Source organism: Poeciliopsis prolifica, unplaced genomic scaffold (assembly GCF_027474105.1).
Source record: "Poeciliopsis prolifica strain line A6 unplaced genomic scaffold, Auburn_PproV2 SCAFFOLD097, whole genome shotgun sequence".
NCBI classification, from domain to species: Eukaryota; Metazoa; Chordata; class Actinopteri; order Cyprinodontiformes; family Poeciliidae; genus Poeciliopsis; species Poeciliopsis prolifica.
Window position 1 is genome coordinate 398,223 of NW_026562472.1, and position 25,309 is coordinate 423,531.

General features: G+C 34.3%; 1 long non-coding RNA gene across 1 annotated transcript in view; it reads right to left on the bottom strand.

Moving 5' to 3' along the window:
• Positions 1-7,312: 7,312 nt before the first annotated feature.
• LOC129353817 (uncharacterized) overlaps positions 7,313-25,309 on the bottom strand; it is a 96,929-nt gene continuing 78,932 nt past the window's right edge. The window contains exon 4 of the long non-coding RNA XR_008605088.1: positions 7,313-7,351. This is a non-coding gene — a long non-coding RNA (uncharacterized LOC129353817). The remainder of the gene's footprint in view (positions 7,352-25,309) is intronic.

Genomic DNA, 25,309 nt, shown 5'->3' on the forward strand with positions numbered 1-25,309 from the left:
TACACAAAATCTCACCAAATGCTTTTGATCTGGTGCAAGAATAACTAGAACCTTTTAAATCAATATTGAGAAATTATTGACTGAAAATAAGCTGATGTTTTTTCTGAAAAGTTATTTGTGAGTTTATTAAAATATTTGTAGTAGAAATTAGACTAAAAATACTTGGTGAGGTTCATATGTTGAAAAATACAAGCCAAAATTAAATTATAAGTGCACCCAGTTAGTGTAACAAATCTGTATTTTTATAACTAATTTCCCCACTAATTTACAATTTCTAAACATTTTCTGACTTTTTCTGTTATAATTCAACCAAAAAAACTAGCAAATCTGATGAAAGGAAAAGTAAGAATTTGATTTTGCTCATTTCCTCATTGTCTACACACAAAATGATTGAAATAAGAAATGTTTTACACCAGTGAAGTTGATTTTCAAACAACAGCAGCCTGTAATTTATGACACAAAAGTTTAATCTTGCACTCGGTTGTTGACTTCAAGGTTTTCAGTTTCTCAGATTTCCCTGCCTGCCTCTTATCTAAGTTATAAACGCCGACATACGTTCATTTTCAGCAGCGTGCCGCGGCCCTGATGCCTTCTGACAGCAGCTCCATTCATATTTGATCGCTTCTTGTCGTCTGGTACAGAAGCGCGGATGGTGCTAAATTGTTGTTTGTTGTTCTAAAGCAGCAGGACTTTGAGCTGCACACAATAACAGAGTGAAAAAACATTTGTTTGGATTTAAAATGCCCAATAAAAGGAGCAGAGCAGGTGCATGTAGCCTTTGCAGTGATGCTGGGAGATTTATCTAAACTTATATGGCATAAATGCACAGGAAGAAGACTTTTTTTAGCTTTGTTTGCAATATGTTACATGTTAAATCAGAACCAGTACAAGCAAAGCCTAACTGATAATAAAAAACAATATTGGATACAGGCTTTATAAAGTAAATAAAACCCAGCGAGGGCAGAATATTTATTTCCATGAATCTGTGAATGATTTAATGGCTGTGAAGCACATTTTAACCAGAACCCCAGTAGACTCTCTTCTCTCTGATTTATTTATTTTTTTACGGCAGCATGTTGTATTGTTTTGTTTCTGTATTTACATCTACATGATCTAAGTGATCATCTGTCAGCTGCTTCCTGCTCGGCGCTGCCAGGCGGGTCTCTCATCCAGCTCCAGAGACCCGATGGGCTGCTGTGAAGCTGAGTCAATGTGTGACTCACTGCCTGGATTAGTCACGCAACGTTTTCACAAGAACTAATCCTGCACCAAATGTCCAGTTTTTCACTAAGTCAAAGGAACAAGGAAAGAATATTTCCCCCCTTACACATTGTTTTTACACTTAAATGCATGAGGTAAATTCAATTTTGGTAGAATAATGAGAAATTTGTGCAGAATTGTTTAAATTTCAATCAAATTTGTGTGCAAACTTTGACTAGGACACTGAAATCTTATATATATATTTTTTATTTTGAGTTATTTGGAGGTGTCCTATATATTACTGTCCTGCTAAGATGTTTCATTTAAATATAAAATGGTCCCCAGTTCCTCTCTTCCTTATTGTTGAATGATTAAAGGAGCAGCATTTTAAAAAATAAAATATATTTTTATTTAAATCATGTTTTTAATCCCCATTGCAACCATTCAAACGCCTGGATGGCCTTAGCCCCGCCTTCTGACTTTTTAAGAAAATTATGTTGGTAAGAACTTTTATCCTGACAACAAATTAAAAGTCTCCATCAGAATCAAGGCAGAAATTTGTATAATTTCTAAATTGCAGCTGCACAAAATCACTCCAAGGGCCACAAATGGCCCCCAAGCTGCAAAATTTACACTGTGTGGTAAAACCCAAAGTACATTTATTTTGATAGTAGATTCAGAAATCAAATTTTTAGATCAATCTCAGAATTTTGTGTTTACAAAGTAACATGGAATTTTCTAAATTTCAAATGTCAATTTTTTGGGGGGAAAAGATTCAAGTTTTATAGAAAATTTCTGAGATTGATCACAACATTTCTGAGTTTTTTGGGGGGAAATTAATCCTCTTCTATATACAATGGCCTAATACAGTGTCATAAAAATCCCTCTAAAGTTTTTCGTAATGCTTTATTTGTTTGATTTTACGTTGTTTTTCTTTTGAGTGTACAATTTTGGCCCCATTTGACAAAAGGTTTGGACACCTTCAATCTTATCTTTGATATGTTTTTCTAGATTTTCTAACTTCCTCTTTCAGTTTGGCGTTTTGAGTAAACCTTTCTCCGTCTCAGTCATGAAGGACAGATAGACTTTGACTTCTTCAGGTCATTGAAACAGAAGAGGAGAGACACCGATATTCACATGGTGGCAGATTAATCCTGGATGCATCCAGCTCTTTCCAGAGGGCTGCCTCACTGCAGCATAATCTCGGCGATCTGTCATGCATTGAGAAGAGAGTCTGGACCTCTCTGACAGCTTTTCCTGTAATTCTGGAGAGTGTAGTTGAACCGCGGCGCTGCTTTATATTTCAGCTGAATATGGAGCGTTCTCAACGCCGTCCTCCACACCTGCTCAGCACATTATGCGCTCGTCTTTAGAGGTTGGAGAAGGTGAAGGGAGGGCAGATAAAGTTCAGTGGATGCCGGTTGTATTATGCTTGATGCAGGCAAACAAAAGGTGAGCAGAAAGAGGACACAGAAGGCACTTAAAGGGCTTTCATTGATGCTGAGGCCAAATAACTTTATCTTGGAGTGGATTTTGTGGGATGTGGAGGTCAAACACATGAAATGTGTGTGTGGTTAGGATGCTTGGTGTGTTTCTCCGGATGAAGATCAAGCTTGAGTTTCTGCAGAATCCTAATTTATTATAATCAAGCCTAAAATCTCCTCAATGACTCCTTCCACTTATCTCCAAATGCTTGAGAATTTGCAGCGCTTATGTCATTATGCTGTAATAAAGTGGAACGTCAGTTCAAAATGTCTCGACATAAAAGGAAGAGAGCTCTCAATCTCATTTTGTCCCGCTTCTGTAGATCTACTCTTTCATTTTCCCCAGAGAACCTGGATCTTGATAGACTCAGACAGCCGTATCAAGGCGCGGAGTGACACTGTCTTTATTACATGCATGGCGACTCGTGGCGTCCGTGGAGGGGCGATGACGAGCTAAAACCGAGGATCTGTGTTTGATACAGGCTGAGAGTTGTTGTTTATTGTACTTCCACCATACAGCTACTGTCTGATGAGTCAGAAGAGACCTGAAAACCAAGGAGGGATTGCAACATTGAGTGTTTTTCGTGTGGAAAAGCTGGACGCTGAAATCCCACGGGGTGTCGGCTTGATGCGACTGAGCATAAAGACACAATGCGAGCCAATTAACGGAGAGGTAACGACAGAATAACATTAAAAAGGATGAAAAGGAGAACAGCTGTGGTACAGTATCTAAAGACTAACAAAGGCTTACAGCACAGGCAGTTTAATGAGTGTTATCAGTGGAAATGGGTTTTCTATTTATGTGCTTCAGGAACATTAGCATGCAACAGGCAGAGAAGTGGAAAAAGAAAACAGTGTACATGCAAAACTAAATAGATTTAGTCTGGAAACTACAAATGTAGAACAGAATAACTGCAGTTAGACAAAAATAAAAGCAGTATTTAGATTTCCGACTTGGCCTGTCATGATAAATTATCAGAGAAATTGTTGTGATAAACAATAAAATTACATTTTCAAGTAATATAATAATGAAAGAACACATTCCCAAAGATAAATAAACTTTAAAATATAATAAACATTTAACACTAAAACAGGAAAATACTAAATAAATTAAGAAAACAACAAATAAAATGAATTATGAAGTTTCTGTAAACAAAACTAGATTCAAATTATTGAGTTGGTTTTAATTTATTATGTGATTAATTGATGTATTGATTATTGTACCAGGCCTTCAAAAATTTAATTTAATGAATTTAAAAATATGAAATTCTTGTTGATTGTATTTCTTTTCTCTTTTAAGAAGCAATTAAAACACAAATAATTTAATCAAATTCTAATTTAAATTCTTATTAGCTTCGTTTGTTTTTCGCTTGCATTCTAGAAATTACTGTCAACAGAATTAGCAACTTTTATAAAGTAATAAAATATAATATCACTGCTTTTAATTAGAATAAGAAAGCAAAGTAACACGATGCTTTGGAGCCTGATTTCAAAGCGTTCTTGAAATTTTGCATAAATAATCTATTTATAAATGAGAACATAAGATTTATTGCCTTGCAACACAAAAACATTTCCCAGAATTTAAAAAAGTTGTTCTTTAATTGAACACCTCTTCACTTAAGAGTCTCCGTTAATCTATACAAGCTTATTAAAACATCACTGAAAGAAGTTATTTTCTCAAGTAATTACAATTCATTTAAAGCAAACTCTGATTAACTTTTAATTCATTTGCATCCAAGCTGTCTCGTTTTAGATCTGTGTAGGGATCAGTTAGGTGGAATCTGAAAGACAAAGAGTTTATTTTTTCTGCAAAATGTGGAACAAAAACAGCCACTATTGTGTTTCGGAGAGTTAGGAAATTCGATTTCTTTCCTCACAAAGCGTTGGAAGAGTTGCTGCATCCATGCTTTGTTTGGCTGTTTGGGAAACAATGGCAGGAAGAGTTTTATTCAGAAAACTTTGCAGCATCTTCCACAAGGGAGCATAATAGATAATTTATTGTTCTAATAAGGGATCAAAAACATTTGTCTTATGTTACAGAAGCCATGTTGGTTCCCCATGACGGATGGACAGTGTGTGAGGATGTTTGCTTTGCTCTCAACAAAAAGCCAATATTTCTGCTCCTGCGTCCAGGTGGATGAGTCCAACTTTGGTCGTTTATTACATCTTATATTTCCTCTTTTCCTCACCCAGGATTTCCTGTCTACATCAAATAAAGCCAAAACATATCCGCCAAATCTTTAGGGAAACATCAGCTTGAGGAGTCTTAACCTTTCTCCCACAGCATCACGCGTCACTTCAGTCCAGAACAGTTTGCGGCTCTTTGCTGCTGACTTCACTTTCAAGGTAAAGTCGGAGGCAACTTGCAAAGCTGACCTGTATATTTCACCTGAACTTTTTGTCCTAACGTGAACCGCGTCAAGTTTACGTTTCCTACTGTTACAGATTGGTCAAACTTACATTTTTAAGATCCACAAAACCTAAAATTAAGCACATAAAGTAGCTTGATATTTATTGTAGATCATCACTGTCATTACTGTTCTTGCACATTGTTACGACGGCCTCAGACAGGTTTTTAGCGTCACAGTCGTCGCCGTTCCACGTCGGTGTGTTTCGCAACTCGTCGGGTACAGATGAAAGGAGGACGAGGAACTTTTTAAGCGCCAAAGTTGGCGAATTCTTTCCTCAAACTTGATCACGTCTGAGAATAAATAATTATTTAAAAAGCTACATTCTGTGTATCAATGTAATGTAATTTGGTGATTTCATTAGCGTTTTTAGCAGAACCTGTAGAGTTTGAGCTCTTTCTGGCTTTTTCTTCCTGCGAAACGGAGCGAAGGTTCTCATGGTAATAATAAAACAATCAGGAAGGGAATTTCTGCTGTAAGCTAAATGATTTTATGGACAAACATCCAGAAAACTGTTGCAATATTCCCCTCAGAGGACATGATCTGCTTTCAGTGTTGCCTTTTGTTTCAGTTTCTGACGACACAGGAATGTCATTCAGTCACGAAGCTGCCAGGCAACCGTTTCTGAACCCAAAGCGAAATGTAAACTCTTTTAAAAAGCTGGGATTTAAAGCTCACAAGGTGAGAAAATGTATTAAACTTTCCCTCTTTCTATCCAGCTGTGCTCTCTGACTTCTTCTCAAACATAAGTATAGCTGCAAAGCAGCACAGGTGAGTCATATTTGCATTGAAATTTGTTCAAACGTGGATTTTATAATCATATTTAGACTTTATTATGTTCATTCCAAGGATACTAGTTTGTTTTTATCTAAAGAAACAGAAAAAGGTTGAAGATATTCAAGAGTATTAAATTAAAGCATACACATAAAGGGAAAAAACACTTATATGACAGCAAGGCTTAATTATGTGACTGATTTGAAAGATTTTATGCATAATTGACTCATCAAGCCTGATTATAATTATTTCTTGACCAAAAATACAACTTAACCCAAATATGAACAATATTGCTGACAGGAAAAGAATGAAGTGACCACTCTTGTTACAAAAAATATCTTTGCAGAAAATGTGGGGAAGCTTAATAAATAAACTAAAATTATATCTAAAAGAAAAAAAAAATCAAACCAACTACAGCTGAGGGATGAGCTCACAACACGTTTCATACCATAGCTACTACACGTCGCTTGAGAACTATGGCAGCTGTTGTTTGTGAGCATAAAGTGTTTCAGGTGCTTTCTTTTACAAAGCTTACGCAGAACTTTTTTTTCTCTGAATAAAAAGTAAAAATGCTGGTCAGCACTGGAGCAGAATATCCCAATGACTGCATTCAGATCAGGGTCATAATAGTTTGGGATTTTTCTAACTATTACTTATAGGTTAAATTATTGTTTACAACTGACTATTACAAAGTTTCATAAACACAAAAACATCAGTATGTTTTTATTAAATGATACCCATTAGTTACAGTTTCTTCTCATTTATTACTGTTTTCATTCATTTCAGTTAATAAATAAATTTTCTTAATTTCAGTTTTTGTACATTTTTATTAACTATAGTAATGATACAGGCAGTATTACTCCCATTTTCTTCCCCTCTCACTGGATAAACAACCATAAAAAGCTCCATTTTAGTAACTTAGATCTAAGTATTCTATCAGTGATTTCGTCTTGAATAGCTATTACAAACGTAATTTCAGATCTCTGCCTCGCTTTACCTTTAGTGCCGCATAATTCAGCTTCTGACAAGGAAATTAAAACTGCTGTCAGCCTGAACACATTTGAAAAGGAAAAGCTATAAGTAGGATCTGTTCTTTGCTAAAATTCATAGGTGTCGGTGAGCCAGCAGAGGACAATTCAAGCTGATAAAAAATGCTGCAAACTTACAATGTTTCCTTGAACCTAATAAATGTGTTTCCCTTCCTGATCTGTGGCCACATTTGCATTTCGCCCTGAAGCCAAACACCATGCTCAATTTGCAATAAAAACAAATTGTTTAACCATTCTCACTGTTTTTATTGTCTTCAGAGGCTAAACTCCAAAGTTTTACTTTTGAGTTAATTTCCATTGAACCCTCAGGTTTTAGGAAGCTTTTTAAAGTTGTCCTTTAGGTTTGAATGATGTAAAGAAGCAGAAAATGGATTTCCAAGCTTACCTTTGGACATCAACAACATCTGGGATCAAGTTGCTTCCTGGCTGCAGCTTTCTGCATTTGTTTGAGAAGAGAAAAGCACAAAAAGGTTTATTGTTATTGTAGCGTAAGGACTGGTATTTCTATGAAATACAGAACCACAACAAATCCCAATAAATCAACTATTTCGCATATTGTTAGACACTCTGCTAAAGAAACAGGCTAATATATAATCAAAGCTTAATCTTGATGCAGATATAAACTTTTTCATCTTTGTTTTACAAATATGACTTTCATTAAAATGCAAAAAAGATTCCCATTCATTAGTTTAATCTAAATAAAGAAATAAAATAAATTAATTTATTTAATCTTGCAGCTCAAATAAGAAAACAATCAACTCCAAAAAAAAAAAGAAATTCTGCTGAACAATTTATTGTCCCAGAAATTATTGCAATAGACAATATTGTTGTTGTTGTTTTGAGGCCATTTTCATGTGATATAGTGGTAATAAAAATTAAAGAACATATGCTGAAAGATTGATAAACTTTAAAATCTAATGAACATTTAACTCTGGAGCTGGAAGACATTTTAAATATCTAAAACAACAAATAAAATTAATTATAAAGTCTCTGGAAATAAAATTATCCTTCAAAAAATTTATATATGAGACCGATTTATACTTTTTTTTAATATATTGGGACAATACAGATATTATATACTGACATAAAATCAGACTATTTTATCTTAATAAAATAGTAATTTATCAGTTTATTAATGAGTACATAAAAAATGTTTTTTAAAAGAAATAAAAAAAAGTTGGATATTAGAATACTTCATTAAAAAGAGCAAAACGAGGATGAATATTTATCCAAACATGCAAAACAAATTACTGAAAATTTAACTCGCAGAATTTCAGTTGCAGGAAAGATTTTCCACGTTTGCCTTTATATTAATTATTTTGTGAAAACTTTCGAGGCGGCTCCTTCATGTGTTCATATAATGAAGTTCGGGCCGTCTTAAGGTTAGCGAGGCCATTCGTCTATAGATGAACCCAGAGTGGAGCCCGACATGCTGGCAGGGATCCAACCTGTCCTGCAGAATGAAGCCGTTTTAGCTACCGAAGTGTTTTTTTATTTTTTCCTGTCTGCAGCTGACCCTCTGCTCTGACCTTCCAGCAGAGAGAGATGAGCTCAGAAAACACCAAATTTCTCAGCAGGGATCACTAAAGCATGTAATTCATTCATTAATCCCCTTCTCTACTGATTAACAATTTGTGCATTTGACTGATAAGTGGGTTAAATATGCATGTATCGCCAATTTTATGAAAATGGCCTGGCCTTTGTAATTGCAAAGCTGCACTGTGAGTAAGTGGAATATGTAATGATGCAAGGATGTGTTTTATTTTAGACATTTATGGATGGGAATGTGTCGCGTGTAAAATGGATAATTTAATGAAAAACTCATAGAAGTGCATGAGTCACTTTTAAGGAATGTAAATAATTCAACCGTTTACCAAAATCTGTCAGAATTATTCTATTTTCTGGGTTGCACATCGTAAGAAGCTAGATTAAATATTATTTTCCCATTTCTCATTGGATCTCAGTTGGTCTTTCCCAATATCAATTTGAATTAACTTCACAATTTTTGATATTTTCTTCAAGTGAATTGTCTTTCACTTCACTTTCTTCACATTTGGTTATATTATAGTTCGGGCTGAAACGATTCCTCAAATGATTCAAATTCCTCAATTATTAAAATTCCTCAAGACAAATAATCTTCCTTGAAGCTTCGTTAAGTTAAGTTTTATTACTTAGCACACCGTGTTACGGCTTGATTGATTACATTGTGCAACGCTCTCACTTCTGCCTCTGAGTTGTTGCTGAGTGCTAAGTGCTAACAGCATAACGTCCAATTATTAAGTTCATTCTGGGAGGATTTTATTGATTGATCGTAATGTACGGGTTTTTGTCATTTTTTTGAAGGATCAATAAGAATCCTTAAATTGACAGACACAATTCCTGGAGTACGGCAGCTTTGTTCCTCCCAGAGTCGCTACTCAATTACTAAAATAATCATTCACAGCAACCCGACTCATTGTTTTACCTTTATTTACTTTTACTTTGTTTTTTTCTTAAAAAACCCTTCTAAACATTTTTTTACTTTTACTCTTTTGTTACTCTTTAATGATTTTTCTGTACTGATTTTAAAGCGTTCAAACCTTTTAAATATTATTATTTCACTTATTATTTCAGCTCATAAGTGAAATAATCTGTCAGTGGAACTAATACTTTTTAAAATTAATCGTAAGTAAATGTTAACTTAGAACAACCTGTTGTAACTTGCTGAAAAGTTATTTGCCAGGCAGTTTGTCTTATTTCAAGTTATCTAAGAGAGTTCTACTAGAAGCGTGGTAAAATTTAGATTTTTGTTGACAATGGTGAATCTTAAGAGCGCGTAATTTGACAAGGTCATGAGGTCAGAGCGAGCGGATGCTTCAGACCAGAACAAGTTCAGAGATAAAGTCCGCCGCCCATTTTCATCTCTCTAACGTCAAACCAAATCCGTCTCTCCAATAAATACCGCATTCTTCACCCTCCAGACTCTGTAATTGCAACGACTTTGCAACTAAACGACACGTCACTGGATTTAATTTAATTAACTGCCATCTTTGTTGGCTTAATTGTTTGTGACAAGACGTTGGGTGAGACATGGACCAGCAGGGCGATGGGGTAAACGATGTGCTGATGAGTAATTAATGTGTTTCCTGATGGAAATGGAAGCTGCTGTGTTATTTGCGGATCAGCAGCAGTCGGTTACACAAAGTTGTCGCTGTCTGAGCGGATAGAGAGATTCCCGCACGTCTCCTGGGCGTTTCCTTCAATAAGCCTCGGTACACTTTGTGTTAGAGGACAGGTTGAAATTCAGCATTTGTTTAGGTCTTAATAGCTTTTCAGAAGTTCCCAAAAGCAAACCTGAGTCTCTCTGATGTGTTGTAAGCAATAAAGCAGTCGGCTGAGCTCCACCAACTGGTTTGTTTGTGATAACCCAGAGGATGGCGAGCTCCGAGGAGATAGAGAGGCTTAAGTCTGGCTGTTTGACTTTAGTTTAATTAAAGCGAAGGAGATTTGGAAACTTAAATAGTGCATTTGCCTTTAATCAACATGACTAACACCCAATCAATTGAACATATCTCCCAGAGCAGTGATTCTGTTTTGTACGACGGCATCTTAAGGTCATTGTATATAGAAAAAAATAAGTACATTTCCTCCAAAAAAGTCAGAAATTTTGAAATTAATTATTAGGAATGTCATAGAAAAGAACTTAGAAATTTTTGATCTTTAAAAGTTGAAAATTTGCAACAAAATATGGACATTCCTGGGTTTGAAAATAAAACAAATCTGGAAATTTTTTAGTTCAAAAAGTCAAACAATATCGATCAAAATATTTTTTTTTCTCTTAAATTTTTTTTTTACAATATTAGAGTTTAAAAAGCTAAACATTTGCAAGAAAATTCTAAAAAATTTTGAAAAGTCAAAACTTAGCTTGAAAAAAAATCTGAATTTTTAAAATATATCTCAGGAAAAACATGGAATTTTCTATTTTTGAAACATTTCGCATAAATACTCAAATTTCGAAATAAAGCTCATAAACTGAAAAAATATGGAAATTTCAGAGTGGCAAAAATTTTAAACTAGCTAGATAAAACATCAGAAATTTTGAGATTCATTTCAGAGACTTTCTGGAAAAAAACTCACATTTCTCATTTTTTACACACTAAACACCATGACAGAAAAATTCAAGTCATGATATAAATCAGTAATTAGAATAAAAAACACAAATCACTAAATGACTAAACAAAATCCACAAATTTAACAAAACAAGAAAATTCCCCAGCAAATATTTCTTTATTGTGTTGGTGAAAAAAGTTACAGATATTAAAGAGCAAATCCAATTTTTTAAGTTAGTACAAGCTTAAAGTTTTGTTTTTTTATCTCTGAGTCAACGAGTAAAGGTGAGTTCTTCAGTAGAGATTTATTTGAAGTATCCGATCACTTTGTGGCATCTGCTGTGTTGGTAACTGCATAGAGGATAAGTGTGACGCCGCTAACATCTGCTGTGTTTCTGCTTTGTGAATCCACAGTAGATATAAAGCAAATAGCCCATGCAAAAGGTGGAGGAGATTGCACTGCTGTGTGAATTCCCCCCAGATTTTAACATTGGAAAACAGCCAGGTGCTTTGGCTTCATACACTAATGAGGGAGACAGACAGAATTTTTGTTTTGTTTCTGCTTTCTCTTCTGATTCTGTTCTGTTTTCTGTCACAATCTTGAGTATTTTTACCAAAACTATCGTTCTAACTCAAATTTAAGACATTTTAAGACTATTATGGATGAAATCTCTGACATATTCTTTCTCTGATTTTTGTAGCTTTTGGCAATAGAACAAATTTTGGTAATTCTAACAGATCTAAAACAAACAAAGTGATTAGTTTTAAGTCTTTTTATGTAGTTTATTATTACCAGTCATGATCAGTTTCTTTTTCATAACTCACTGAAACGGATCTTTTACCTTTTTACTTTATTTCCAAATGTAAGAAGAATCCAAGTTCTTCATAAAAATGCTTTTGTTAAAACAAGAACTAGAATAAAGATTAACCTAAAAAGGGATATTACATTGATATTTCACATTATAGAAGGTAAAAATGCTGAAATGTTAAGCAGAGGCAATGTACCTGTGAGGCAGAGAAGAGATTTTCTGAGTATTATAAATAATAAAGCACTTCTGAGCTCTAACATTTCCCAATTTGTTTGCAATAGAATAATATCCTAAGGCAGCCACAGTAGAGGCATTGTTCATATTTGGTAACTAAATGTTTGCTTTGCTACAGGAAAGACTGAAGTGTTTCTCAAACCAAACAACTCAAGAACAACTAAACGTTTGTGAATTTATTCTGTGACTGTAAAAGAAAACACCTGAACACAATGGAAGTCATTAAATCTGTCACAATATGAAATTAATCAATAATTGCATGATGAATAAAATGAGATCTGCAGTTTACACTCTGATAATTGATTTTTTTTTTAAATAATTCACTTTACTTATTGTTTTGGTTGCAAGTGGTTTTACCTTTTTGTTATTGGTTGTTGTTTTTTATTTTGGATCTGTAAATTAAAGTTTATTGATTTTTGAGCAGAAGATTTTACATTATGATAACAATGCAAAAACAAAAAGCAAAAAAAAAATCAATAAACCAATTAATCACATGGTAAATTAAAGCCAGTTCAATCATTTTAATTTGATTTATTTATTGCTTTTTCACAGTGCAGCTTTTCATAATAATTTTTTGTTGTTATTTTTGTTTCTTATTTATTTCAGATATTTAAAATGTATTTTTTTCCTGTGTTAAATGTTAATTAGAATTTCAAATCCATTTATTTTTAAGAATGTCTTCTTGCATTATATTACTTGAGATTTGTCTCAAAACAACAAAATTATAATTTATTGTAATAACTTGATGAGGTCTGTTGCAAAAAGCAATAAATCAATTAATTGCATGATAAATTAAATTAACTCAAATATTTGCATTTGCAGGATTTATTTTCTTTATTTTTCTACCAAAAACTGGTTAATAAAAGTCTTCAGCCTGGCGTTTTGGTCTCAACTACCCCTTGTTTTGAAGGTAGATTTTGCACATAAAGCCTTCATGATTCATTTTATTTATTGTTTTGTTTATTTATTTTGAATATTTAAACTGTAGTCCACTTTCAGTGCCAAATGTTCACCAGAATTTAAAGTTTACTCACCTTTGAGAAGGTGTTCTTCCTTTATTGAACCATTGGTGCTATATCACTTCAAAACAATAATAAGTTGAAAACTCTCTTTAAGTCATAAAATCGTTTATTGCAATAATTACTTTTGCCTAACTGTAATACTGAAATATTTTGAGTGATGTTAAAGCCTAACTTTGCGTTTAATAATCTAACTTTCACAGATACCTACAGTGCAGTAAGTCCAGTGAAAGATTAGAAAATTCTCGCTCTAATAAACTGGACTCATAATGTTCGTATTAGAAGTTTCTTGTTATTCTCTGACAGCATTATCAGGACTTCGCTGATGTTCCTTTGCTGTAATACAGCGGCTGATTTAAGCTAATTCTCAAAGGTGCGGTACTGTTCTGAAATGTTGTCTTGGCTTCTATGAATAGATACTGTCCGGTCTTTAAAAATGACACTGGTTCGTTCCCCTCTGAGATAATAAGACAATAGACAGGACTTAAGGATAACAAGGCCGGCCAGCAGTAGAAAGCAGAGATAACGAGGCACCTGACAGACAGCCAAGGTAAGAAATGGCACCAAACCAGAAGCTCCCCTCTCATTACTAGCCTCTCGCCCTTCGATTCCTTAGCAAACTGTGTTTGTTCAGCGGCGACAATATGTCGCAGTGCAAGCTGTGACATCTCCTCTGCAATGAGCCCAGGACGCCTGGAGCTTGTTTTTCTATTTTGACGACAGCATTGGATCGGGTGGAGCTGACAGCGCGGCTTTTTAGGATAAAATACTACGGAATAGTGTATCAGGGTGCAAAAGAGGATAAACAATTTGAATGAACTGGCTGTGTAGAAAGAAACAACTCACTTTGACTCTTTACGATTTAGATAAGGAGACTAAACAACAACGATTTGACTAAAATCTAGTGTTCAAATTGGGTGAAGATTGTCTCATCTTCACCCATAATATGGGTGAAGATGAGACAAGAGGAACATTTTGATTTTTACAGCAATAAATGACAATTTGTCATACAAAAAACATTTAGCATACAAGAATATGTAACATCCAAAACACCAGTCATTATTGACAGCCAGGGTTGGCTGGGAAATATGGACACCATATTTACCAACCTGTAGCAGCAATAACTTTGTTTAACTTTAGTTAAACCTCGGTATCTATTTGGTTGAAGTGATTTTTGGTGTTTTTTTGAATGCATATGCGAACGCCAAGTGGCAGGAAGCAGGTCGTAGACAACAGCAGAGGGCATTCTGGGTAAATTTGACCAAAACAAATGCAGAAGTCTAGCTTTAGTGAGTGAAATGGATAAAAAAAACTTGTAGCCACTAAAAACTGACGGCACTCCATTTTAGTTTACATTTTGTGAAGAAGGAAGTTGAGCACAGTGGCTTGTAAAGAGGTTTTTAGACTTGTATTTTTGGTGCAGAGCCCCCACAGGTGAGGAGGGGAATAAGTTGTAAAAGGTTTGGTTGTTTTGACACAATGTGAAAGCAAACCAGACCATCAAAAAGGGATTTACTGGTAATGATTTCACATTGAACAAGTTAGTTTGAGTAGCTGTTTTTATTTATTTAGGTTATCTTTGTTTAATAACCTTTAAAATTTCAGTGAAGCAAAAACCAGAAGGAGGAAACATGTTTAGGGTGTTTAGAGCATCAATTAGTGTTGCAGCTCTGGAACCAGTTACACCACTATTCCCATCAGCCAGTCTGTTTAAAGGCTTCTGTCTAGTGAAGGTCTTTTTTGAAATAAAAATAACCATGTTGAACACACATGTCAATATATTGTTAGAATCAAAGCCTTTGCTGTCTTGCTGAGAGGTGGCAGTTTTCCACATTTCCGCACCATATGCCTCCTCACCTTGGGAATGATCCGTTTTATATTCAAGACAAGAGTCAATTATCTGCATTTTATGTCAACACCGAACCTTTTTAGAGCTGTTTAGAGGAGACAGACCACCATCAGTGTCTGCGTCTGTGAATATTCAGGGGAGAGAGCGAGAGAGAGAAAGCAGGCTATGTGTTGATCTGACTTTCCAAAAGCCCTCTGGTCCATTGGCACTCAAATGAACCAATCCGTCTCTGCACAAACATTGAGGGGTTAATTGGATATTCACCTTGGGGATGCCAAACGGAGAAGAAAAACCCTGTGGGAAGAGTCATGAGCTCCACAAACCCTGCAATGATTCCCCACACTGGGTGTCTGACTCATGAGGGCTGCAGACATCATCTCTGTTTCCTATTTCTTTCTAATAAATCCTCTAATTGCTGCACTTTTCAAACATTTCCTCATGAAGTGAATCTAAAAATACTTAAATATCTTATTTTTATTGAGCTTAGACAAAAAAAAATAACAGAATCTGAATCAGATTTATTGGCTGTTTGTGCAGATAAAAACAAGTAATTTGACTCTGGTCCTCATTTGCGCTCAGTTAATACATTTAAAAAATTAAATATAAGCAAATTAAAGTTTTCATTTTGTTGTTTAGAAGCATTAACAGATGAATGGTGGAGGATAACAAGGGTAGGCACCAAACTAGCTCAAAAATCTTACTAGAATCTATTTTGATTGTGGGAAATGAAGGATTTTGACATGAAAAATGCAAGTAATTGGTTCGCTCGATTGTAAAATCTTAACCATTTGTGCAACATCCAGCATAGAGAAAAAATAATAGTGTTGCGAGAACACAGCCCTGGGGGACACCAGTATTGATTGCTCTTGTGTGGAAGATTTGTTACATCTGAACATTTCTGGCATCAAATATTGTCCAGAATTAGCTGAATATAAGTTTTAATTCCTCATTTTAAAGTCCAGTTACCAAAAGAATGTAAATATACAAATATTTTAGGCATTGTTGTTAGCATATAGCTTTCCAGTCCCAGGGACGAACAAAAAACACATTGAAGCAATGAAAACAGATTAAAATTAGGTGCAATGGAAGGTTAATTGAGATGAACAAAAACAAAGAATGTTAAAAAGAGTTCTTGCTGGAAAAAAAGCTACTCCAAACATGACATGTTTGTTTTTAGAGGTTTTGCACTGAGAAGAAGCAATTTCTTGTCAAAGCTCAGTTTTGCAGCAAGAGAACCGCCAACATGTCAGAGAGGTTTCATCTCCAGTTCATCAGATAGTCTGATCCCCCACACTGAGCATTTCTGCTGTATTCTTGGAATAAATTAACAGGTAAACACGCTGCACAAAGAAAAGCACGACACAATGAAGCCGTATCTGGTGGAGATAATTAGATTTCTTTAGCAGGTTAAGGCAGGAGCGTTCATCTTACAGAGACATCTCAGTGACATTTGTCTATGTAATACACTGCAACACTACACACTGAATAATTACCGCCTCTGCTGTAAAGGTCAAACAAGAAGCAAGGACAACATTCGTCGTCGACTTGAATTTCTTTGAGTTTGGCTGTTGTAACTCCTGGACAATATAATGGCGACATAATTACAACAAATTACAGACATTTGCCATCTTATCACCTTCTTGATTCAGCAACAGAGGTACATGTGGAGAGTGTTGACCAACTTAGAGCAATCTTTTGACTGTGTGTCATCACTCTGGTACAGAATCAGTATATTTTGAAGGAATACGGGTTGAAGAAACTAGCGTGCTCATCTCTGCATCGACTGCTAGAAGGTATCAAAAAGTGGAAAAAGCCAGACAGAGAGTGTGAAAGAGACAGCGGGAGATTGATGGTCTTATTCCCAGGAGGAGAAAACGTCTTTGTGACAATAGTGCAACTAAATAAAAAACACAAACAAACCATTCCTGTCACTATATACTCAACAATAACCTTAATTTACACATTGTGATAGTGATATTATATGTAATATTTGTTTTTTCTGCATTGATATAGTGAATTATAAGTTAGGGTTTCTGTATATAACAATAAACACTTACATTGTAATTCCTCTTGGATAACAAAAGGATTACAAAATGCTTATATGAGTATATAAGATTAAATATGAGATTAAAAACCAGAGGAGCTGAATGTAAATATAAGAAATACAAAAATAAATTAATTCATCAGTATTTTAAATAAAAATAAACACAATGCTGAAGAATATATTGGGTTATTTTTAAGGAAACACATGGGACTATCTGACGATTTGTAAAAATGGAAAAAGTCTGGATGTTTGGACATTGCTTGTGGGGTTCCTCAGGCTTCAGTGTTGGGGCCTAAATTATTCATTATTTGCATTAATGATCTGTGGGGTGTCAAAATCATTTTCCAGATTGTGAATGCTCACAAATATATTGACAAAACCTGTTCACAAACTGTTAAAGTATCAATAAATTCTTAAATAAAATGTCATTGAACATCTTTTCAGTCCCTCCAGGATTTTGTGATTCTTTTTGTGATTTTTTAAAAATAAAAATCAAATGTTTGTGGTACTAATTTGGAAATATTTGCATTTATTGATGATGGATTTGTTGATTTTGTATGACTTTCTGCAATAAATCTCAAGAAACAGTAGAGACTGAAATAAAATTTGCATTAATTTGATTCATAAAGTAATATTTAAGCACAGTTAGTGTTTAGTCTACAATCTAGAGGGCCACATAAAAAGGTACGGCGGTCCAGATTTGGCCCACAAGCCTCGAGTTTGACACGTGATGTAAGCTACTTAACAAAAAATATTAAAATAGTTTTATTTGTTGGAGATAACAACAAAACTGTTAAACAATCTGAAAAATGTACTTTTTTCTGGCATATGGTTTAGTGAATTTGAAATATTTTACTGAAAACTTGCATGTAGAGGATTATATTCAGGTATTTGTCCCACAGAAAGTTTCAATCACCCTACAATAAATCCATTTTAAATCCATTTTATCTAATCTTAATTTAAATTCCAACATGCTTGTCTCTTGACCTTATCAACTAATTACCTCCATGTAAATACATTTCATTGCTTATAGGCCTTACTTACTATACTTTTTATTTGATAATATCAGTATTTATGCCATGATTTTTACAAAGTGTTCAACATATGACCTCATTTTTATCACACAAATAAGATTAAACTAAATCTTAAGCATAAAAATCTAATTAACCCATAAATGCAGCTTTTTCAATTCATATTGCTTCACTCAGAGAAACAGCCTGCAGAGACACATTATTATTAAGTAAACAAAGCATAAAAAGCTTTAAAACATTGAGTGGAGGACACAGAGACCGCTCTCACCTAAGCAGTGGCTCGTCTCTCAGCTTACTAATGCAAAACTCGTTTTCTATTTGACTCCATAACTGGCCCGTGTCTTTACATGCAGATTTATCTCGGGTGGCTCTGGATTCACAAGTTTCTCAGGCAAGTCTGTAATTTACATTTAAATGAAACTCTCTGGACATATAATGCACTAGCAGAATGCATCTCTCTTTAATCCTTCAATTTTGTTTCCAAATGAGCCTGTTGAGGCTTCTCACTTTATTCGCCGAGATCCTCCATTAAACAAGACATCAAAGTCGCTGCTTTTCAGCTTCACATGTTTTAATGGGATTGTGGGAGGAAAATTACAAGAGTTTAATGTTTTATCAATGTAATTTTGGATTAAAAACTCAAAAGCAGAAAATAGGACGCATGTTCTTAGAGAAGTCTTTCTCAAACCGACTCCCCCTAGTGGTCTGCACGGTACTGCATGTAAATAACCGTTTATTTGTGTTTAAAAATGGCTGAAAACTGGTTCACGCAAACGAAAAACTGAAGATATCGCTGTATTAAAATAGAGATGTCTAGTTTTTAGTTTATTTTGGGCTTGGTTGAATAACTTTATTTTCAGTCACTTTGTTGCAAAATGTTTGCTATATTTAGCCAACTTTAAGAAAAAACTAAAACTGATTTGGGTGCAGCTTTTTAGTAAAACTCTCTTGGTTGTACCTTTTGTTAAAGTTTGGTTATAAATCATGAAAAACTTTGTGTTGTGCCTTACAGTTTTTGTCTCCATCTGCAGCTATGGATCACATTTGTTTCATGTTTGAGAAGAAGTTGGGGGCCAAACAAAATCAGTCCACGGTCTGTAAATGGCTCTGTATTTGAAAATGACAATAACAAAAAAAAAATAATAATAACACAACAAAATGTTTTCAAATCCGTTTCTTTCAATAAAAAACTGATTAAACTTTAACAAAAATTGCAGGTGTGTGTCTGTGTCTGGTGAATTTTTGGTTAAAACATGTTTATTTTTCATTCAGTGGGTAGAAAATCCAAAAATGTAACTCATAATAATATTACTAAAGTGAAAGTAGAAAATACATTGTAGTAAAAATACTAATAATCATAATTTTTTTTCTAAAAAAGTTGCTCAAGTAAATGTAATTGAGTAAATTTAACTAGTTACTACCTAACTCTGGTTTGCATCCTAAGCAGCTAAATAGTATCGAGACCAATTGCAGTTGGGAGCCACAAAAAAAATTAGTCGACGGGCTACAAATGGCCCCCGAGCCTCACTTTGGTCACCCCTGCATTAGGATGGACAAAGAATTGAACAATAAATGAATTAAGAGACTAATACTCTCATTTGAAGTTGTATATATTAAGATGTTTTATTTTATTTTAGTAGTTTTCAGTTGATTGAAAAACACTGAGTAAGAGAAATGGCCGACGAAACCCTTCAGGGACTAAACCTTAAGGATGGATCACCTGCACAGCGTTAGCGCCAGGCGGTCTCAGCCCAGCTCATGATGTAGCTAAGCAGTGTGTCTGCCTGCTTCCATGAAAGCAAGACAATACGGGTCATCATTCACGGCTCGGATCATTCGGCCTGTGAGTGTTTTATGGGACGCTGCAGAGCATGACCTGTGTGAAGGTGTGTAAGATTTACTTGGGGAAACCAGAGGATGCTTGTGTCAAGTGGTGAAAAATAACCAAGCAGGAAAACAAAGGCATCCGGTATAAAACATAGATAACAGTGGCTCAGGGTGAAGAAACAGGTTAGATTTACTTTTTTTTCTTCATGTTCTTTTTTAATCGTAAAAATCTTCTGTAAATACGGAGACAGTTGGGCACGAACTCAAATATCTGCAGCTTGTTTAATCACTGTAAATTTTTCTGACTAGATTTTTGCTTCTCCGTGGCCTTGATGATCCGTTCAATTGAGGAATTGTTGCAAAAAAGTCCACAGCAAATATTTTTTAAAGAAATAAATTAAGATTAGAAATTTGTTTGCCTCAACCATTAAATTTGTTTGGAAACAAGTCTTAAAAAGAAAAGATCTTTTTGAGTTAAAGTATTTTTCCATTTTAAACTTGCTATAATGGAAGTTGCTGGTTTTTATGCAGGGTAACTCAAATTTAAGACTTTTAAAGATCTTCTTAAAACATTTTTATTGAAATTTAATACTTGGTGAAACTGTTTAACTGTTACCCTTCACTAAAAAACCCTTGAGCAGCATCCCTCACATTTTATTTTGTCTTTATTGGGTTCATTTATATTTTCCTAATCTGAACATACACACAATTTGGAGGTGTGTGCGCCCCTTTTCAGCTGAGATCTAAGCACATATTGGTTAAAACATCCCAAAGCATCTCACTTTGTAAAGCTAATCCTCTGAAATGATGGTTCATGTTTAAAACTGTGAACAGATTGTTTAAAATTTTGAGACATTGAAAGCAGAAGAATAGTTCTTTGGCTGTGAAATCATAAGAAAAAGCTTTTTCTAAAGAATTTTGCTGTCATAGAGAGAGGCTACAAACACATTTACATAAAGAAACCTATAAATAAAGTCAATTTTCATTACAAAAGAGCATCTAAATATCATTAAGACAAACACAAGAAGACAAATTATACTCTCAAGATACAAAATATTACATTTGGTGTGAAGGAAATAATCTCCCACCTCCAAGGCAGATTTGAAAGAGTCGACTGAGCTCCTCTCTGCATCAATTAGCTCAGCTAAACTTCCCTCCCTTCTTGGTGTTTTAATGTAGAGCAATGCAAATAGACGCTTGCAAATTACTAGCAGTCTGAGGGGGAAACTTGAGTAAATTAACTGCACTTGCAGCATGATTTACAATTAAACTTGGTGCGAATACTTGAAGATTGCTTTTCCTTTCTTATCTAATGGGTTTTAATTTAAAAACTCTTTTATTCTCGGAGGAAATTTCAAAGACCGGTGTGTGGTGCTGCTCATTTTTACAGCTGCAGTTACAAAAGGTTACAAAACCAAATCATTTTCAGCTAAAATCAAGTGTAATTCTGCTTTTTTTCCCCAAAACCGCTCAATAAAGACTATTTTTTCTTTCCTACTATAAATCAAAATATAACATTCATTCTAGAAAAATAAATAATCTTTCATAAGTCTTTATTAGGTTATGCTTTATGTCGGCCACTAATAAGAGATGCAAAACCCTGATGTGAAACTATGAACAATATGGAGGTGTGTGCGTTTTTTCCTCAATGGGAAACCTTGAGATTAATCAAGGTTCACTTTAAATTGCATACAAATGGAATTAATATATAAAATACTAAAATCTAAAACCAGATTTGTGTGTTTGGTTTACTTGAAGCTTCAACTGAAGGCGATTTTAGAAACATAACTGAAGAATAATTAAACATCTTTCAAGTTTATTTGACACAGTTGGTAAGTTCTAAAAAAATTATGTACCATTTTCTAGAAAATGAGACAAAAAAGTAATTTGATACTTGAAAAGCTAAGTTACATTGTTGTTTTTTTATTGTTGTATTTTATTATTTCTTTGTTAATTTTACATGTATTATTCATTTGCCCAGGGACCTTTAGTTCATTTTGTGAACATAAGTTAGCATAATTTCACTCTTGGCAGGAAGATTTTTATTTTGTAAAAATAAATTTGAAAATCTGATGAAAAATTAATATCTCATAACAGTAATTTCACAAACTACCAGTAATGTTTGAAAACTTCTCAAAATTAAATTACCTTACCACTACAAAACTAAAATGATGTTGGTTACTTACATGAGAATTGATTTTTTTTTTACTTGTTTGGGAGAAAATAAGTTGTTTTTCTGTTTGTGTCATATTTGTCACTTTATCTGTTGCAATATTACATTCCTCAGCGTGGGAGGAAGTTACATGAAATCCTTTTATGAGAGCACATTATTTCCGCTGCTTGTCGCGCTGCTATTTCACATTAATGAAGCCAGACTGAGGTGCTGCTCTTTGGTTTTAAACTTCATTGATCACTAAAACCTAAATATTTTCGCAGTTCCTCCAAAATCCTATCAGGCTGTTTGTAATGAACTCTGCATCTGTGAAACTCCAGATTTGTTCTTTATTCCTAAAAAATTAATCACTCAGTGAAAGTAAGAGACAAGCAGAGATTCCTCATGTTTGTGACTGAAAATCTTTTTCAGTAATTCAAAGATGTGTTGTTTTTTCAATAATTTATGTTGTTTGCTTTGTCAAACGTGTACACACAGAAAAACAAGTAGAGTCTATTTTATTCATTTTTCTTCGCAGTTGAGTGAAATTCAAAGCAGTGACATCAGATAAGATGCGGAAATTTACAAAGACGAGTCAGTTTTATTAATTATAAATAGATTCTTTCTATTTAGTGTCAGTCATGATTTATATTTTAGAAGATTGTCACATCGTGCTGGTGAGTGAATCTACCGAGAAAGATAAAATTGTTTATTTTTACACCTGACCTGACCATAATAGTGAAAACATGCAAATAAGATGATCTAATAAGTTAACATGTAGCTTAATATTTACGATGTGTTTGTGACTGTATTTAAGAAACAATATCACCAGAAAAAATATCTTCAAATTATATGTTTATCACAAGCAATGAATCAGCAACTCATTTATTTAGAGAAGATGTTTATGTGTGAAGAAAAATTAAGAAAAATAGAAAATGATTGAAAAAAAAAACATTTTCTGCAGCTAAGATCTCTGCATTTAAGGTAAAAAATGTTTGAATTGAATTATTTATTAATTTATTTTTAATATCTAAAAAGGTTTTCAATACAAAATCAGCAGAACGTGGACATTTTTATTTGATTATTTGGTTCAGTAATCTCTAGTTGCAGCCCCAGTTTTCATAAAGAATCCAATTTTTCAACAAAAAAACATGGTTTACTAAATAACATAAGAATAAAAACATATAATATTCTGTCCGTTTAATAATTTTAGTAGCAAACAGTTAAATAATAAAAACATCAGATGCATTGTGTTGCATTTTTTTAGTAACTGAAGTAAAAACAACACTGCTAGTTAGTTTTTACAATGAACTGCACAAGTTAAAACACATAAAAACTAGATATAAATGTTGGAAAATGTTTGTTTCTCTACCCTAAAATAAAAAGCGTCTAATCGTAAAAAATGAAATGAGACTCAAATGTCGACGCTGCATCCAACAAACTTAAACCCACAGCTTGACGAGCTTATGGGGCGACACCAGTTAAATGTCTCTATAAGTTTACGATAGAAAATAAATAAAAAAAATAGTTTGAAAAGTTATCTGTCAATCCTGTGAACCAGTCACGCTCAGCTCCATGTTTGCTGGAGGGAAAATAAAACTGACACAGGTGTCATCTTCACTCATCTTCCTCTGGATTTTCAATTCCTCATTTACTGCTATTTTTAGATAGCGCAAATATGCACTGTATTTACTCATTTCTGTATGCAAATAAGTCCATTAAAGCAGTTATGAGGGGGAAAATCCATTATGCACCAGTTACAATGGCGTGGAAGCGCGGTGCTGCTATTCAGGGCAAAGTTTTTGGCGGGGCTATTACCTCCGCTGAGCAACAGGACGGTGGGAAAGCAAGGCGGTCCTGCACTTTCATCACCTGCTCATTTACCAACTTATAACATTTTCAGATTACGCTGTTTATTTCCATTTAAATAAAGCTGAGCTATTTAAATTGGGGAGAGAATTTAATCACAAAGCGGGGTTATCTGCAGCATTTCCACATTATTTTGTTCGGAAATGTACATCCAGTGCAGCAGAGCAGCTGTCCGCTTGTTACGTTTTATTTTATTTTATTTATAATTCACTTTTTTTATGGGGATGCTGGAAATTGGGCCCGTATGTGAGATATTGTTTATGAAGCTGAGCTGTTGTTTTAATGATTTGAGGCTGAAACTGCTTTGAGCATCAAGGCAGAAAAATAACAAACCATTACAGCAGAAATGTGTCAAGTCACGGTTGTCAATCTAAACACACATGAAGGTGGATAAATCAATCAAAAACAGCTGCAAAGTGGGTGAATGGTGATTTGGGAGGAGCTGCAGAGACTCACAGCTCAGGTGGGAGAAAGTAAAAGTTTCACAGGAGCAAAAATTGATGTAAAAATGAAGAAACAAGTCCAAAAATATTAAAAATAAGAAACTTTGATCACAAACAGGTTAAAAAAGATACATTTTAACTGGGTTTTAAAAGAAATTAAACTCTACTAGGCCTGTCACCATAACAAGTTTTGCTGATAAAATTATCCAATAATCCAAATAAAATTTCCAATTTATTTATAACAATATGGTGCATAGTGTGTTGCTCAAAGCAACCCCATAAAATCTATTCAAAGATCTATTGGTTCAGGCACAATGCGTTGCACTTGCTGAGGCTGATGAGTATTTATGACAAACCCAGATGCAAATCAGATTTCTAGTTGCTTTGTCTCCTCAGAAACAGGTGCACTACCTCCTGCAGCTCAAATTACAGACGACAGAGCCAAGAAACTCCTCCTTTCTCCTTTCTCTTTCTGCTGCTTCCAGGTACATCTGTGTCGAACGTCTGCAGCTTTGTTGCAGTCGTTGTGCTACTGTGATGCCTCGCAACATCTGTCGCATACTAATTCCTGTTGTGGGCGTCAGAGATGTTCTCCGAGCCTTTAGAGTGCCACAAAGGTGCCAAATTATTTAGCGTTTTTATTTGAAACACTGAAGAGAGGGGAGGTCAGTCGCGTCAACTCGTCGTTGAGGTTGTGACTCTCAAAATCTGAAAAAGTTGTTCATTTATTTTCAGCATAATCAAAGTCTACAAGTGGGTAAACATCATCTGCACTTCATACAAATGCAGAAAAATAACAAAGGGACCTGAAGCATGTAGTTCAACCACTGGGAATATAGATAATGAGCTCAAGCTTCTGTTATTTTGTTAATAAAGGGACATTCTTGAAAATTTTGTTGAATTCGGTTGAATCAGATCAAACTTTAGTAATTGTATCTTAAATAAAAATGTAGGTGCTCTCGTGTGACACCTAGTGGTTTTCTAAAATGTTGCATCTTGAAATTCATCTAAATATTATATAAAATATTT